Source organism: Perca flavescens, chromosome 23 (assembly GCF_004354835.1).
Source record: "Perca flavescens isolate YP-PL-M2 chromosome 23, PFLA_1.0, whole genome shotgun sequence".
Lineage (NCBI taxonomy): Eukaryota > Metazoa > Chordata > Actinopteri > Perciformes > Percidae > Perca > Perca flavescens.
In genome coordinates this window covers 13507614-13526908 of record NC_041353.1, presented here as the reverse complement: position 1 = coordinate 13526908, position 19295 = coordinate 13507614, and the positions used below count along the sequence as shown (strand labels likewise).

The 19295-nt window shown below is 39.9% G+C and overlaps 1 long non-coding RNA gene across 2 annotated transcripts in view; it reads left to right on the top strand.

Annotated features, from left to right (window-relative positions):
• Nucleotides 1-19295, top strand: part of LOC114549815 (uncharacterized) — a 36764-nt gene that overhangs the window by 5044 nt on the left and 12425 nt on the right. The window contains exon 3 of one of the 2 annotated variants that reach the window (XR_003691582.1): nt 1630-1705. The exons of the other annotated variant lie outside the window; for it this stretch is intronic. This is a non-coding gene — a long non-coding RNA (uncharacterized LOC114549815). Of the gene's footprint in view, nt 1-1629; nt 1706-19295 lie in introns of those variants that run through there. 2 annotated transcript variants of the gene reach the window in all.

Sequence of the window (19295 nt, the reverse complement as noted above, 5' to 3'; positions counted from 1 at the left end):
GGTTAGTAAATACGCAGGAACACCAAAAGCGGGAGGAAGCGTGGGTTAATATGTGTATTAATACTGGGATGTCTACAACTGTGTGAGTCGATCGACTTCAAAAAGTTCGCCACTTTACTCGAACCAAAGTTCAAAACACCTGTTCATGTCTGTCTTCTTTAGTCTATTAGCTATTTAGGTTTTTTCCTGCCACACGTCACTTACACATTTTGCTCTGACTGTGGCATCTTGTGTACACTGTTTACATATTTGTTCTCATCAAATGTACATTTTATGTACTTGTGTTATTGTTGAATACATTGTGAATACATATCTCTAAAATTGTATGTTTTTGTTGAGTTGTTATTATTACACAATCCTTTTTCTGACCTTTTTGAATCTTGCCCCTGACAAATAACCCATATTCCAAAAAAAGTCTAAAACTAATAACAACTAAACTAAAACTAAGCATTTTCTAAAAAGAAAAATTAAACTAAACTTGCAAACCCGTTTTAAAAACGAATTAAAACTAAACTGGATTTGAAAACAAAGTCAAAACATAATAAAAATAAAAACTAATGAAAAATGCTAAACTATAATAACCTTGGTATGAACCTCAGTGTCTTTTCTTTTTTTCAGACAGTCAATTTTCAAATTCAATCCACGGGCGCTTTAAATTGCATTTAATAAAAACAATTGATTCTAAAAGAACAAGTATTATGCATTATTAGCTACTTTTACCCATAACACCCTTCTCTGCATAGACCCACAAAGACGTTTGTGTGTGAACAATAATTCCAGCCTAAATAACCTTACATGTTTCCATCAGCATTAATGAGACGTATTGAGACGTTTCCATCCAGGTGGAATGATTATTTCAGAATCCATCTCCATGTTAGTGTTGGCGAACACACAGACACTCGCCCCGGGTCATGTCCTGATTAGTCTCGCTTTGCCAGACCCTCCTACAAAGCACGCTGAAGGAGGGTCTGGCTACTCCACAACATCACGTTCGGGGGTGGGAGGAAAACGTGCTCTGGTTTAATGGCATTTATTTAAACCTACCAGAATTGTCATGGACGGCGCTAAGCTCCACACAGAGCAGCTGCAAAACAGTTGTGCGAGAGAAAACTCAGATCAGACACATAGTCTAGCTAGCTGTTTCAATTTACCCTGCAGAGATCTGAGGAGCAGTCAACAATGATCCTCATAAATCCACCGAATTTAAAATTCCAACACAAAGAAAGTGGAAGAAAACGCAAAATACATTCATCTGGCGGAATTTCCTGAAGAATCTCGGAAGTGTAATGTCATGGATATAGACTATGTCCTGATATATCTGGATTTACTAGTGATTAGTGCTGGGCACATCCTCAGCCACCAAACTTGACTGAAGCTGTCTCCATCCCATGAATCGTGCCTCGGGCCAGACATGATGTACTTTTCAGGAACTTCCTCTGGGCAAACTCACTCGCTGAATACTGTGGCTAAATTATTCAGGGTGAGTCGACCCAAAGGCACATTGGTAGAACAGTGACAGTTTGGGGGTTGTGTGATAGCCCAGAGTGTTGTCATATGAGTTATTATTGAAACAGCCAGATATATACCACAATACTGCAGATTCCAACTCCAGCCTTCAATCTGCTCCAGGCATGAAAACCCATTAAGATGCATTGGAGGAAGCAGAGTTGAAGATATGATGTAAGGAGGAAGAGGCTGCAAACTGAATTATCTCCACTTCTACATGAAGTTACTTTTAATTTGATGAATTCTAATTAAATGATTTTTGTCAGCAGCTTAATCGTTTCTGTTTCTTTGAAAGACTACAGTTGATTACATACTGAGGACATACTGCCATGTTCCTAAGGAGACACGTGGTATTATGCGGAATGATTTTTTTAATGGCACAAAATCACAGCAATGTACGCTTTTAGAGAGGAAGCGAGAGGCTTAGGTGCACAGGGTTAGCAAGAAAACACAAAAGAAAGAGAGAAAGCAAAAGAGGAGGAGGAGGGAGAGAAACAAACAAACAACTGACAGAAAGTGGGAGAAATATGGAGACGGCAAGCAGCGCCAGACTCTGTTTGGAAGTCTAACATTCATTATGTCTGTTTCACTGGTGCTGGTAGTCAAAACGCAGTAGGAGATCTCAGCCAGGCAGCACAGAAACCAAGGGCACTGCCAGAGGCTTGATTTACACAACAAAAAGAAATTTCACCCTATGTGACCAGGACAGGACTATTGTTCTTGTTTGTCGAAGTTTTGCCAAGTTTATGTAACTGCTGCAGCCAAAGGTAAATATTCCTGTAGCAGGAGCTGTGATTGCTGGCCGACGTACATATACCTGCGCTCGTTCCATCTGTGTTGATTGGAGATCCAACTTGTGATGTCAGCAGGTGTCAAGTTATGAACTTAACTAAAGTTGCAGTGAGAAGCCGAGGTTTGACGTATTTCTAGTAAAGCAGAAGTGTTGCTTGGCATTGCGCAAAGCAGAAAACCACTGCAAGTTCAACTAAATAATTGCTTTTATAAACCGTAATATACCACTTTGTAATGAAAGACCGAACAGCAGCAATTTAATTACAATATTTGTGGTTTGAATGCTTTTTTTGGCCTCAACAAGTATGTTGATACAGTACTGCCAAAGCAGGTTGTACAAAAATTGACTACATATTAGGCTTTTCAACCAATAGACACAACCATTGTTAGAAAATATACTAGCAAAGTATCATTTTAGATTTTCATTTTGAAAAATGCGTTGCACAACAGACAAGCTCAGAAAACAATGCTTATGTTAAAGCTATGTCAGTAGACCTGATTTTATATCATAAAAAGGCTGATGGGGAATGCCATTAGTTTTGTAGGTATTTCAAAGTAAACAAGAAATTCAAAATTCATCCTGAGGCGGACATGCATGTTTGTACCAAATGCCAATGCAATTCATCCAATAGTTAGCAAGGTATTTCACTTAAAACCACAGATGTCAACTTGCTGGTAGCACTAAAGGAAAAGTCACCAAAGTCACATGGATTCTTCCTCTGGGGGCCATGAATGGGTGTACAAAATTTCAAACATTGTGTTGAGATATTTGAGTCTGGATCAAAGTGGTTGGCCGACCAACTGACAGACTGATATTGCCATCCGTAAAGCCATGCCACAAACATGGCTAAAAAATAATGCTGATTTTTGCCTCTGAAAAGTCAAAAGTAATAGATAGAAAATAAATGCATGATGCTATAAGGACACTCATATTCTGCTGTACTTCTCTGACAGACAGGTAAAGCATGAGTGTTACACTGTGTTTTAACATCAGATCATTAGACTTTAAATGAACCATGGTGTGCTTACAGGTGTGCGTTTATTAGCCGTTTTACAGCAAAAAAAAATTCATAAACTGAAGTTCACCATATAGGCCATTTGTGATGATAAATTATCATTTTATCTCATCTCATCATTTTATCAAGGACTATTAGCCTGGTGCTCTCATTTATTTTGTTTTAAAATTGTTTAAATAATTAAATTGAGCGAATGGGGCATATTTTTCAATTTAACAGAAGTTCTGATTGTACAGTCCTAAAATATTTGAAAATAATATGCAAATATTTGAGAGTGAAGTGTGCGTGTGTGTGCGCGCGTGTGTGTGTGTGCGTGTGTGTGTGTGTCTCTAAGAGCCAGTGACGGGCAAGCTCGATGGAAAGAAGCCAATGACAGGAGCAAAAATGAACAGATATTTTCATTTAAAAAATTCCTCAGACCTCATTTAAGATAAGGAGGGGGACAAAGGGGGTCCAAATATCACGACACAAATGTGACAGGTAAACACACGCGCACACACAGCGGCACACGCACACCCTCTGCAGCCCTGATTGAGTGTAAGTGTCTGCCTCGGCGGTCAAGGTCAGCTGATAATAGGAGAGATTGAGGACAGGGGGTGGGGGTCGGCAGCAGTCTCAGGTAATGAGATTTACGACCCTGAGCTCTCACTGCACACCCCCCACTACTACCCCTCTCGCCCGACATGATTTATAGATCTAATAGACGTCAGTGCTCCTGCCTAAGATAGAGGCTTTAAATTATCACTGAGGGAAATTTGTCGGTTTTATCCAGGGCAAGAATCCAGAGACATGTTTACCTAGATGTCCCTGTGTGTACACATCAGTATGGGTATGAGTTTGCATTAGAGATAGATATTCAGATTATTAACAATATTTTGTCCCAGTGTTGGGGAAAGTTACTTTTTTAAAAGTAATTTAAAGTAATAATATCAAATAATTTAATTTAAAAAAAAAAATTCAGTTAAGTCCCTATCTATTGCAGAATGAGGTAACACAATGGTAATTGAGCCTATGGCCCACTTAAACAGATATTTCACTCAGGAGTTGGTGGAGGTCAAACCGGAGCAAGTAGGAGAGTGAATATTGGACTTAGATTCATGAAGTGGTCAAAAACACAACTCCAAATAAATGCTGAAGTTGCTCCCTATCTGCTTGCCTGTAATTTTTGTTTTGTTTGCAGGTTGTTCTGCTTCACCCAAATGGCAGGTTTACCAACACAAAACTGCTCCCAGTCTCACCAGTGCCACTTTGGGAGTAACAAATATATAAAATTTCAAAAAAAAGTAACAAGTGGTTGTAATCCTGTGCTGCCCACTGCGCTGGACCATAGCCAAGATTTTAGAAATATTATGGTCAAATTCTCCCAAAAGAACCCATTCAGAATAAAAAAAAGTTTGACTACCAACCAAACTCAGCTATCTCACGCAGTCGAGCAGTCGAGGGTTCCTTGTGCGTCGGTACAGACGCTGAGCGCCACTGACCAAGCTGCCGTATTTGACGAGTTGGGAGTGAGAACGCGTTGCCTGATTCCAACTGTGTAATTCTGGTGGAGATTCCTAAATTCTACATTAGTTTTGCACCTAAAAACAGTCAAATTATGTTTTAAAAAATGTTAAAAATGAACCTTAAAAATCCATAACATATAATATCTGTATCCTATGTCATTATACACAATAAAATGGATATCACAGAGTACATGACTCCTCAGTGGTAGCTACAGCCCTGCCAATGTGGTGTTTGCTTATTGCTTTAAAATCCAAAGCTAGATCTGTCATGATCCTGGGTTTTGTTATGCCGACCTTACACCAAATGACTTTTCAAGTGGTTCCACTGTTGCAGATTTGCAGTGTTGCCAATATCGGAATTAAATCATGAGAGTCTTGCTAAAGTTGTGAAGCGCTCCCGTCGTCAATCGTTTGGTGTGAGGTGGTCATAAAACTCAGTCCGAGTCAGTCTTTTTCCCGTCTTGACGTTCCGACAAAATGAAACGTTTTTGATATTATCGTAGGTTTTATGATAGTCTTTAACGTTAGATGTGAGATGATTGTCTTTAGATGTGAGATGGTGTCAGACTTTAACCTTTTCAAAGTCTTCTAGTGTGAGGTAGGCTTTAGTTTCCTGTTTTATTTATGTCTTGTTTGTCTACCTGCCTTGTGTGTTTTCCCGCCTTTGATTGTCTGCCCCGCCCTGATGTGTTCCTCGTCAACCCTAATGTCACCTGTCCCTCGTTACCACCTGTATGTGTTCTCTTGTTCAGTGTCGGATTGTCTGCTTTTCTTTCTGGCTGACTCCCAGTGTTATTTGTCTTAGTGTTTACTTCTCCAGTGTATGGAGGACACATCACAGGTTCTGTTTCAATTCTACCAACAAACATCTCTCCATGTTCTGATGTTATCTGAAATAAATACTGAACAAAGTCTCTCATGAAAAGAAAAAAAAAAAATGTGTTTGCTAAATGTAACGAATGTGAGGAAAACTGAAGCAATTGCATTTCAATTCAGAAATGTAACTAAAAACAAAATCCGGTGGATGGAAACATGGCTATAGTGGGCGATTAGCTGCCACACAGAAGTAATGGGATTACTCTAACATGCCACCCTCCACGCCATTCTGCTCAGTGTGCTAACACTCTAGACAATATGACATTCAACTGAAATAACACACAGACAATGCCATTGTTCCAGGGCGCTGCACAAGCCCGCCGAGGCACAGCGGCAGTAAGGATGGAAGCCATTGAACTTACTGCTCATTACCAGTACAACCTCTCCTAGAGCAGCAAAACGGAATTCAGTGTCTGTTCAGCTCTGTTTACTGACGCTTCTGCTAAAAAAACAACAGCAATATGGTGACAGCCAGATTGCTTCCCAATAGTAGTGCTAATATTTGTACTAGGCCTGCTGTACGTGTTGAAAAAGATGCTAGATTGGATTTCGAGCACAAGCTTACACCCGCTTCAGTTGTTTGTTCTTATGCAGTCTCCCATCTCAGTGTATTTTGAGAATTAAACCAATAAGCCCCCCCCCTGCTAAGCCCAGCCCAGCAGTTATTGATGTGCTGCCTTTTTATTGTCTGGAAGCTTATTCTGTTCATATTCACTGTGTCTGCCTTTGTGCTAAGAAGCAGTTACTTTGAACAGACTGACACTGAAGGGCTCCGAGACATGGGAGCAGCTGTGCAAATTTGAGGCAAAAAATATGTTGTAGAAATCACATTAATGCTCTGATGTCTGTTTAGTACTCAAACATTATCTTAAATTTTTCGATTTCTTTAAAACTTTGCAAAGTAATATTTCACAAGGACACACATTTGAGGTTTATTTTTCAGATTGAAAAACTTACACACACCTTGCAACCGGTCACTAACAAAAGTTTCAAGCTATAGGGACTCAAAACCAGTCTGAAAGGGCATTTATCCAACCATATTTCAGCTTCTTCTTACCTCTTCTCTACACCTTATAATGGTCAGCTGTTTGACCAACACTTGTATTTACATCTTCTCCATAAATTTATAAAACACTCTTCTCTCTCTTTCATGTGTGCTAAGGAATATTTGCAGCTCATTTGAATGAAAGAGAAATATCTCATTTTAAAATAATGTACTGTATATTACTATCAGTCTGAATATGAGTAGATTTTTTTTTTTTTTAAACTAGCAGTAGCAGGACAGAAAATCCTTACTATACTGATCTTAAACGCCTCTTTGTTGGTTTTCAGCAGCAGAGTAGGCTAGGTTTATATGTAATTTCTATTTTGTGTGACTATTAATTCAAACATTGTAAAAAAAACAAAAAAACATTGCTTTAGTACTGTCTTACCATACATGCAGACAGTCAAACTGCAGGTGAAATAAACAACCACTGACTTTCATCTTCATTTGAAAGATATCACACTGCTTTGAACTGCTTTGCTGCTTGTGGCTGGAAAAAGAAGTATGTCCTGTTGCGTTGTGGAGATACAGCAGGCCTAATTTTATATAAAAGACCATGTTGTGTTTGAAATGTTAAATTCAAGGTGCCCTAGGGGGGCAAAAATCTTAAGACGCTTACCATGTAAATGCAATATCTACTGGTTTATGCCCAACCTTTGCTGCTTCCTCTCTCTTCCCGCATTTCATGTCATCTTTGTACTGTACGGTCATCTCTCTCAATAAAGACAATTTAAGTGAAAGTTGGGGTTTCCTGGTGGCTTTAGATGCTGACCATGTGTGCAATGTCCCTGGTTTGATTCGAACAAGAGACCTTTTGTTGCGTGCTATCCATCTTCTCTTATTTCTTGTCACCTCTATCCATCTAAATGAAGGCAAAATGCCTTTTTAAAAAAGACAATTATGAAAGTCAGTTGCTTAAAGAAACACATTTTTGTTGAACCCTATTTTCCATTAGCAATCTTGTTTAACACACATTTTACTGTGGCTCCTGTTTCACTGACTTTCATTCATTATTTAAAATTCAATTTACACGTTAAGAGTTGTTCATTAGAGAGGGTTCAGAAAAAGAAATCCCCCTACACATTAACATTTCTAGGAAACTGCCCTGAGATTATTTGAATGGCATTTGTACTTTATTACAAAGATGAGAGAAAGAGCAGAAGTAACAACAAAAAAAGTTTTACTTTTAAGATTTGCATTTACAGAGTAGACAGCGACGCCTCAGTAAGCTGAGTCACCTGATGCTGCTTCCCCCTGTAACATATTGTATCATCTCTCCCATCTCATTTTATCTCATCACACCCAGTGTCTCTGTGTGGGAGTATGCCGGTGCTCAAGCCCAAAGGGAAGTTTGTCACTTTGATAACAGGTGGGATAAGAAGTGCAGTCAGGCTAAGACACAAAATGCCTACTAAACCACAAAGCATTAAAAAGAATTAAACAAAACTCTCCTTTATTTCTTCCGAGATTTTTAATAACAACCTTATTTAAAGCAATCACACACACAGAAAGGGTTTGAATGCTCGTATTCATTTTGTTTATTTGTTCAATGCGCCGCTCTTTTCAGCTGAGGTGACGTTCTCGGCTGCGAGGACAATAAATTGTGCTGTTCAAGTGCCTCCACAATTTTCAGCTCAATAGAGAAAATGCACTGTTCATTTCTCTGTGGTGTCTCTGCTGCTTTATTTTTTTTTTTTTTTTTCCGTTTGTACCTCCGTTGGTGAAAGAAAAAAAAATAAACAGTCTCCTGAGCTCCACACAGAGTGAAGTAATCAACATTCAGTCTCGAATGGAGAAAAATATTTAAGACTTTAAGGTAATGCAGAGGACAGCGTTCTATTCTGGCTTGACAATACAGTATAATACTGCTGTCTGCATTTTCTGATCATTTTATTTCAGCCAATCTTCAAATGTACGTTTCTATGAGACTAAATCTTTTGTAAATGTGATACTGATTTCCTCTATTACATGCCAGAATTTCACTTTTGATACACAGACTAAAAATAAACAGATTAATAAGACACACTCACAGCCAGCCACTTTCAACACATGCATTATAAACAAGTACAGTAGCAGCACTTCAATGCTAAACCATTACAGCTTTGTTTCAACACAGAGGAGGGCGAGTGTTGCCAGAGAGACCTTAAAATGGCTGCTGAAAGTCAGAATACTGGAGCTGTACCAAGCCCAGCAGACGGTGGACAGGCTTGCGGTTGGATGGCTGGGTTCGAAGGCAGCAGCTTGTTAGGGTGGAAATGGATTAGCGAGAGGCACAATGGGAGTCTTAGGCGTGTCTGCCGTGTGTTAAAGCTCTGCCTACGTTGCCTGGGCTGCTAGACTCATTTATGCCCAGCGGTGCATGCAGCAGCCAACTCACACACAGGGCTTTTCTAATTGCCATGGTTTCTTCTGTGCAGTGACAGCCTTGATTCGGTATCCGTCAAAGCCATGAATTACCTGCGGCGACGCACAATTGTTGTGTTTGTACACAGAAAGTTAATCAAAAGAAAATTTAAAGAGAAACTGAATGACAGGTGAACTCTGGGAAGTGCAGTGAAAAGACACCACAACAAAGATATTGCAACAAAGCAAAACGCTGGATGCTGCCGAGCTTAATGGTCCCAAAAATACACACCAGTAACATTTTCTAATGCCGGCGAATGTATTTCAGACTTCCATTGTTGTCCAAAAACACATCAAGTCACACTGACTACATTTGCTTGCTGAAAATATTCGGGGTTTTGCACTTGTTCTGAAAAGGACAATATTATTCTACTGAGCTGTTCACATGGCTAATGAAAATAGCTGTCCGAACTTATTGGACCGTGCGAACACAGCCTCCCTCTTTCATTCCTTCAACCGCCTTCTTGAACAGGTCGGCGTTGCGAAATTTGCACATATGCAAAAGCCTGTTAATATCAAAGTCTTTCATAATGTTTAAATGTAGGTGTGTCTCTCCTTCTTTTCTTTTAGGCACGCATCGTTACCCAAGCCTTGCGAACTGTTGGCTGGTTGGTTTGTGTACAACAACCATAGCAATCCACAGAGCTGACCGTAAGTCGTAAACTGGCAGGAGGTCTTAAACTGTGGGAACAAACCCAATTGTGACGCATACTCCTACCGGCATATCCCATATGTCTTAATGGGAAAATGCTATATCCAGAAAAAGGTCTAATGCGGAATATTCAAACCAAATATTTGTCCTTTTCTGAATAATAATGGGAACTTAGTGTTGACAATGTTGACTGGGTGACATGTTCCTTCATTATAATGAACATGGGCACTGTAGTTGTAGTTAGTTTTCCCAACGTCCTGATGCTTCAAAATATGATGCTTCAAATACATTATTAATCTGCAGCTGTAAACAGTCCCCAACAAATACACTATTTCCTCCAGTTTGAGTAATGTTTGCCAAAAACTATAGTGCCCAGCAGTGTTAGTAAGCTATTAAGACTATTTTTAAATATAGAAGTATACATTTGTCATCCAATTTTAAAGATTTACATCTTGGGGTTGAGTCTGAAAGTATTGAGAGACAGACTAAAACATTGTTGGTTTTTTCATGGGATTAGTATCCTTTAATTCTTAATCAGAATACATTTGGATTTAATACATGATAAGGAAAAGAACATAAAAATATTAAACTGTGTTAAAGAAATCACAAAATTAGCCAATGCCGAATGTGTGTGTGGTCATGGCTCTAATTTTGTGCAAGTGCAGCCTGGGTAAATGAGGATTGACAGGCCCCTAATGCCCTCTGCAGCGAATAAATGGATAATCGAGAATCCTGTTGTGATGCCCCCCGTCCTCTGTCTGAAATGCGACACATAGCCATCTGAGCACTTCGATGACACAGCCAGAGATAGAGTGTGTGTGTGTGTGTGTGTGTGTGTGTGTGTGTGTGTGTGTGTGTGTGTGTGTGTGTGTGTGTGTGTGTGTGTGTGTGTGTGTGACAGAAAGATGAATGTATTCTCTGACTTTCATACTATCAGTCACACTATTTACATATTCATTTTTCATATCCTAATGCAGTGACAGTGATGTTATTCTGTTGCATCAGTTTTGCATTTGTGCTTTTTGCATTTACATGTGGACCTCTAAAGAACAAGCAGGGACGCACAAGATTTGAATCTCACTTAAACGTTTTAGAAAATGAACAAAGAAATTTAAATGATAAATGGATTAAAAAAAAACTCAGAAAAACACTAATAGAAATCCATACATGGAATTGGAATAACAGTCAAAATGAGCAATTGACCAAGTTGTCTCCAAACAGTATCCAGTACTGTAGCTCATAGTGCTTTCTACAGATACAAGCTATACCCCATAGCTTGGAAACCCTGGTCTTTAGGCCTTCTCAGTACCTATGCCCAAATTTTATAGAACAAGAGAGGTTTGTCCTTCATAGATGAAGAGAAAAATCTCAAACGGAATAATACTTGTTGCAGTTTGCAGCCATTGATTAGAAAAAGGTGCTTTATGTGTAATCCAGAGACTAAATATAGATTTTTGGGGGCAATGCAATATAAAATGCAGTTAAATGCAAAAATATAAAACGCAAAAATGACTGGGGTAACTCATCACTAATAGCCAGCACACAGGTCTCAGCCCCTGCATTCACCTTTTAAGTTTTATGCATTTTTCTGCAAATAAAATTCTTCTAACACGCAGCCAATACTGACGAGGGTCAAACCAACAACATCGAGACAGCAGATTAAACAAATTGCAGTTGTTGGATGAAAAACAGATGTTTTAGAAATCAAGAAAAGGATGTTTAACTTTCTCTTGCCTGTGGTCGAGAATGATAGAGAAGTGTAATGAAATAAAAGCCGGGCAGAGGAGATAGACTACTGGGCCAGTCACGTCCGTCTGCAATGCACTTATCAGGTGAGGATTTTCTGGAAGTGTCAGTCAGTATAGGAAGCCTTCAAGGCTCTCGGGGAAAGGGGATGCTGCGGTAGTGACAGGGCTATCTGCCTCTGACAGCCCAAAGACCTAAAACCGGATGGCTGGGAGAGATAAGGCTGTGTCGGCACTGGACACACACAAACAGACAGGACACACACACACACACACACACACACACACACACACACACACACTGGATGCTGGTGTACTTGCCCACACACACAAACACATGAGCACACAAACACAAAGCCAAACACTGGCATTCACTTTGCATTAACAAATTCCCTATTGCCTGACCACTCGCTCATTCATTCACTCATGTGCATTGAGATACACACACATATGCACACATACGCACACACATGCTGGCTCCCTGTCTGCCAGCCAGCGAGGCTTCCCATTAGCTGTGGTGCAGTGTGCTGGGTGAGGAGCGCTGGGGCGAGAGACATCAATTTGCTTCCTCTAATGCGCTCGCTGCCCCCACAAGACATATTGATTATTTCTTCCCCGCAAAGCGACAAATAGCAATTTTGGGGGTATAATGGAGATAGATGGTTGGTTTATAAGAAGCACCCAAAGAAAAGTTGTGAGGGGGAGGGGGGGAGGGGGTGATGCTCTTCCTCCTCCGCCTAACACTTCCCCCTCTCTGTCTCTATCTCTTTAGTTTTTTAACTTTCTACCACCTTTTCCATGTCGCCGTCGCTTTCACACACAAGAAAATGCAGTTAAAAAGAACGTGAAAGTTGAATAAATAAAAAAGAAGCAGGAGATGGGTGTATCTACAAAAAGGTGAAGGTATGGCGGGGCTTCGGGGTGCACAGATGTTGAGGCGCGCCACCAATGCACATTCATTATGCGCCTCCTCCTAGGAGGGTCGCCTCCTCCCATCTTAATGGTTGTACTGCAGAGAGCAGCTGCTGCCGCAGTGTTTGCTCTGCCTCACCCACCGTCTGTTACATCTACTTCATACCCCCCCTTGTTAGCATCAGTGTGACTGATCCGTAGTTGCTCTTATGGTGAGATCATGAATATTTGATTCTCAGTACGCTTCAGGTCGACATGTTTGAAGTTAATTTTAAGTTTTGGCGTGAGTATTGAGATTGTTATTGACATTTGTAGTTAAAGAGGTTGTTGTGTTATCTTATACTGGTCCACAGGCCTTTCTCACTACATCCTTTGGTCAGATGAAGAAGAAGAATTCTTGAAATGAAGAGTCACACATAGTTTTTCATGTTTATTCGCTTCAGTCTTGACAAGAAGGCGGCTGCTTTTCAATCTTACGACAGCTGAGAACTATAGATTTTGGAAATGTGGACATCAGTGTCATCATGTAGTCTGTTTGCTTTGGAAATGTTTCTCAGAGCCGACAAGCGATTCCAAATAAATCACATCATACTGTCAACAACAGAGTTGAGTGTGAAGTTTGTGCATCCATATCTGCCTTCATTCATTCCTAGAAACGTCACTTTGTCCACCTGCTATTCTTTAAAGACTTTCAACTGTAAACTTGAATGTGTCTTCTCCTCCAGACAGCTAGTGGTGTTCACACTGTTGTATAACCTGCTGGCTGATAGCTGTCCACTGTAGAAGCCAGTGTTGCTGCGGATTCCAGGCGGTAAATGAGGTAACACACGTGTACGGCTCATCACATGATGAACTGATGGGAAATGTTGCCCAATAGTTAAGCTGCAGACAAATTTTCCTTTCCAAATTTGATGTCTGCTTGTGATACCTCTTGTACCCATCATCTAGTCCAGGTGTGGAAAATGAATGGACTTTTTCAGATTGGTAGACCCACGGTAGCTGGTACACACACACTTATGTGTGGCTTCTAATAGTGTCACCTTAAATTGGCTGGAGCACATAGAGACCCAGTGTGTGATAGCATGAGCCTCGGTTATGTGAACAGATGGTTTAAGTTCAGGCACACACAACCTGAGGGAGTAAGTAAGTAAATATTTGAGTGTTGGCACTTAGGATAAAAAATTCCACTTATTTAGACTCAACTCTGGCACAGTCTGTACGTGGGTGTAATGCTGTTTAACCAAATGTTACATTATTTCTAGTCTATATCCACGACGTTTCACTTCCGGGATTGCTCCGGTGCCGCAGGAAATTCCGCTGGATGCATGTCTTTTCGCCGATGTCCGTTTCTATCCGCTTTCTTTGTGTTGGAATTTTAAACTCTGTTCGATTTATGAGGACTATGGTTAACTGCTTCTCAGATCTCTGCAGGGTTAATTGAGACAGCTAGCTAGACTATCTGTCCAATCTGGCCATGTCAACTTCTGACAGTTGCAATATCTCCCAGTTTGTGGAGAAAAAAAAAAACTACAAAATCAGTCAACAAACCTGTGACAAAATGATGCAAAGTCACAATTTCTGCCAATATCACACACAATTGATTCAGCAAATTTAGCTATATTTTTATGGTATAGGCCTAAATGTATCACAACAATGGGAAAACAATGTGACAATATGAAAGGGCATATCGCACCTGAAGCTACAGCACCTCTCAGATCTTTCTAGCCAGTTTCAGCTTATTGTTTAGCTGTCCGCCATGCAACTTTTGGTTCACTCTCACTGCTCTTACAGCGAAAAAACTGTAAAAGCCCACTGTACACTAGCTGGTGAACATAGTGTAGCATTTAGCAGCTAAAGAAACAGATATTTCCCTCAGGAGTTGGTGGAGACCAAAAATCGATAAAAGAGAGTGAATATTGGACATTTAGCTGCTTCAGTTTCAGGGTCCTGGTATTGCACTTGAATAGAACAGAGCCAACACCTGTGCTTTAACTATGATGACAAGTTAAATTGTCAACACATTGAACAAATGTGCTTTCAGACTGACATACAACAGTTTTAAGATTGAGTGGGAAAAAAACCTTTTTAAGTACTAGAATCGACACTCATTATTTCATGATCTAGATTCCAACCACATAATTATTACTGAGATAAAGGTCATTAATAACTCAAGACTGACATTTACTTTAGAGCTTTCAGACATTTGCTAACGTGTCCATTTTTTCAATTGGATGATCTCTCCATTCTCTGTTGTGCGTGCTGCACGGTGCATCAACACCAATTTCTGCAAACGTATTGCACTTGGTGAGCAGTGATTTTGATTCAGGCCACAGGAATGTTTTGCACCCTGAATGTGTGAAATATTGCAGGGGAGGTTTGAGGTCTTTGATGTCAGATTTTTCTCAGAGAGCTGTCTTCCGCTTTTTGCTCGAGCCTCGCTTTATCACAGTTCTCTTGAATATTTCATGCATCTTCTTTTTTTCCTCCCCTTTCAACCACTGTCATTGTTTAGTCACCAGAAAATCTTGTGACTCACAAATCAAGTCCTTGTTTAAAGCTTAATTATTAATTATTCAGTGTTTTTTGAGTACTTGGTTTGACTGACAGAGAAAAGTGAAGTTGTAGCTTGCCTGCTGTGAATGATATAGACATGAACTGAGCACTTTCACATTTTGTAATAGTTCATAATGCATATATAATACTGCTGTCACATTTAAAAATTACCTTTTGTGGTTATAAAGCCTTAAATATGAGTTAACATGGCCTTTTAAGGTAATAGTTCTGTACTTGGGCCTTTTAAACATGTTTTAAAGTGGCTTAATATGCTTGAAAATACAAAAATACAAATTAATTTTGTACTTTTTGCAGATTACAGTCCAACGACAGTGATTAAGGGTGCTCATTTCTGGACCTCATGAAAGTGAACAAAGCAAGCATGACAGGCCATTTTGTTGGTTTTAGCGATAATGGATCACAGCTTTAATTGTATGCAACACGCCTGCAGAGAGCCATTAACCAATAAATTATTTCCAAGGCTAGTTTGAAGAATTGTAAAAACTTTGACCCTTCCAGCAGCTTTTATACCCTTCCACTGGCAGCCAGTATCAATTTAGTTTGTTAAATGAAGGTAATTTAGCCATTACAAAGTGCAACTTCTTTGTTTGCGTGTAAATCAACACCCCTAACAAAATGGAATTTTTAAACACCCCGGCCAATCCTCAGCAGACTAATAACACCTCTTTCCCCAGAGATGCAGCAGACCTAAATTATAGGAAGCAGCCCAGACAGACAGAAGTGACACAGCAACGCATACAAAATGAGCTTATTATCCCTGTTACTGTCAATCCAGCACGGCCAAGCTGTCAGTGATTACAACAGACATGTTATATACGACAGCGGTATTACAGGAGCCGCACCTGAGAAGAGGAATGATCCACAGTGGTGATGAAAACAGACAGGTGAGACAGAGAGGAAAGAAGGGATGGGTGGAGGGAAAACAGAGATATGTAGAGGGGTTGTTAGCGAGAGGATGGTGGGGTGATATGGAGTTAAATGGAGGGAGTAGAAAGAAATAGAGGGATGGAAGAAATAGAGGAAAATTAATGGATGTAGAAATGGCAAGATGAATGGATGAGCAGTGGTATGAAGGGGTGGATGGGTCGAGGGATAGAGGGATGGAGGAGGGAGAGACGTGAGAGAGAGTGATGGAGGGGTGAGGGAGTTGGCTATTATCCTGCATCGATTTACTCCAGTCAGGGTTGGCTGGACGTGTAATGAAGTGTGGGATCTAGGGGTTGCCGCGTGCGCTTGTCTGCGCCTTATAGCTTTTTGGATGTAACGTGGGATGATGTGTCACCTGCGTGTGTGTATGTGTGTTACATGGAGATGGTAAGGTCCAGTCTGCTGTGGTTAAACACAAAATTAGGTCTTTGTCTCCAGGAAGCTTCACTTGAATGCGTAATCGATTGACTATGAGAAAAAAACCGACAAAACCTACAGATGGATTACAGTATTTACACTCCCTATAAGTAACCCCGGAATAACAGTATATGTTGAAGATATTCATTGTAGTTTTGCAACCTGGTGTTGTATCTTAATCTCAAAGAACATTTTCAAATTTAATTTGCACATAAAAAAAAAGGAAAAACCCCAAAGTCCTGTTTTTAAATTCAGGTTGAACACATTAATACCAAAGCATATTAATTTAAATTTAGAGTATCAGGTTGCATATTAGCTGTAGTCAGGTTCAACACTAAAAGGAATGCATTTGTAATCATTATCTATCCGCCCACAACTGAATTACATCAGACTTGAGGCATTTATAGTCAGTGAAAGAGTTATAAGCTCACATTTATGTATCTGCAGCATTATAGTACAGATAGTAAATATTATGAGAGCTGAAACGATTTGAAAATGTCAGAAATTCACCAGCTACAGCTTCGTTCTGGTTCCAATTTTGAATATTTGCTGATTTTCTAAATCTTCTATGATAATAAACTGAATGTCTTTGGGTTTTGGACTTTTGATTGGACAAAACAAGACTTTAGAAGACATTACCTTGATGCCGACGATAGAGAAAATAATGAATCGATAATGAAAATAATAATTTGTTGCGGCCCTTTATGTTGCAAAGTGTAAACACCTTTAGACAACTACTCTATATTTACTATATAGCTAAGCATATTCTTGTTTCTGTAGAATATTAAGCTATAATGAGCAAAAAATATAAGAACGAAGCAGACCTTTTAGGTGAGACAGGAAGTAGATCTCTAAGAGGAGGGAGAACATTGAAATTATGCTTAACAAAAGGCAAAAAGTTTCCATTCTAACAACATAAAACTCCCCTGTGCTCTTGTCATTCTTTCAGACCTCCTTTTATAGGTCAGTACATCTTCTTCCTTTGCACAATGTCAACCTTACTCTTGTGGTGCACAAATCACAGCAAGCAGCATCCACTGCAGAAGAACAGAATTAACAGAACAATACCACTTTTTCTCATGTTTTTTTTTATCTAACATAAATGTTAAGAAAAAAAGAACGTAGGAGGTTTTCTATATACAAAACAGGAAGTTTGATCAGCCACAATTAGCAGAGGGGGAAAATCAACATCATAGCTTTAAAAGAAGAAAAAAGTCTCTGTTTCCCTCCTTTCTTTTACTTCGTACATTCCTCACGTTCCCTCTCCTCCTGCATCACTTTTTCCTTGATTTCCCTCCCCTGAAGCCCCACACTTCCTCTCCCAGTCTAATCCGCTACTCGACATGATGCTCCCTCTTTGTTCTGCGACCCTGACAAGTCATCTTGTTCCCCTGCTCCGAGGACAGCCCCGGTGTGCTGGGGATAATGGAATAAATCCTGGAATGATAAACCCCCGAGGATGCTGGGAGAAAACACAGGAGTGTGTCAACCAGGGTGATAACACTCTATTCTCCCGTGCATCTGTCGGAGGAGCAGGGATTATGGTTTTACAGGCAGGCTTTGCCGATTTGCAGACCCCTTTCTGCAGACTGAGATGTTTACACTGGAAGGTGTCAGGGGGCACCAGAGGGATATTCTCACATCTGTCTCGCACAAAGGTCTTCATTAGATTTGAGCATTGCTTCTTGTTGTGCAATCATATCTTAGTGGACAGGTAATTTAAAGTCACCCTATCAAAGTTTTCGGCACTCCAAGGATACAAAAAAAATCCTAAAGAAATGCCATGTATAATTTGTTTTCAGACACCTTTGTGTCCAGAAGCTCAAAGGTGTTGTACAACTACATCAGAGCCGGAATTAGAAACACTATAATTTGGCAAATGTCAACAAATCCCATGAAAAACACAACCAACAATGGATTTAACCTGCTAACAAGTCTGAGTGTGTGATGCAGCTTATTCCTCTGCGCCCTAGAGCTCCATTGTTTTCCAAAAACACAACAATGAGCCACACTGTTGCACTGGCTGACATTTTCCTTTATTACAAGTTAAATTTGACTGGATGTCAAATACACTGTACTGCTGCTGTAAATACTCACAAAAGCTCCAAATATGTATCAAACTTCAGCTGAAAGTAGTCCCCCACAAATTCGCTCTTTCCTCCTGTTTGAGAAATAAATAAAAGTAGATATTCATGATTCATGTTTTTTTTGAAGATTTACATCTTCAATAGGAAAGATGGAACAAGTACAGGGTGGGGAAGTCGAAAAGTATGGAGAGACTAATGCGTTGTTGGGATCGAATAACCCGTTCGACAGAATAGGGTTATGATGCTGTTCAGTGTGATTTTTGTATGTCTAAATGGGCGCGTTTGCTACATGAGATTAGGAATGGTGCGTAATCAAGACAAACCGTCAAACCTTGAATTCAGTTAGAAACATGAAATTACTGAAGTGCAAAATGCTAAAGGTGACTGGACTTCACTGGACTTTGGAGTTACAGCAGGGATTTAATTGTTTTTGATGATGATTTTTTTTAACCACTTTTGGTTCAGGTTGACTTTCAGCTTTCAGTTGTGGTTTTACACTTTCTGACAGCTAAACATTTTCATGCCTGAGAGTTGGGCAGTGCATCCACTTTCGCTGTACAGCTCCTCCGCCTCTATCTTGATTACCCTGACAGTAATTGTTAGTGAAGAGTAGAGCCGTTTAAACTCTCCGTGCTGCAGATTCTGATTGGAATGAAGTATATATTATATTTTATACCTCCGCCACTGCAAAGAGAATATTGAAACTATTTTCTGTAGGTCTGGTCCGAGGTACCTCGTTATTATCAGACATGAAATAGGATTCAGAAGATGTCCAGGCTTTGAGTTGGGACTTTTAGTATAGTGAGACAGTGAGGCGAGGAATCAATAAAAACTGATA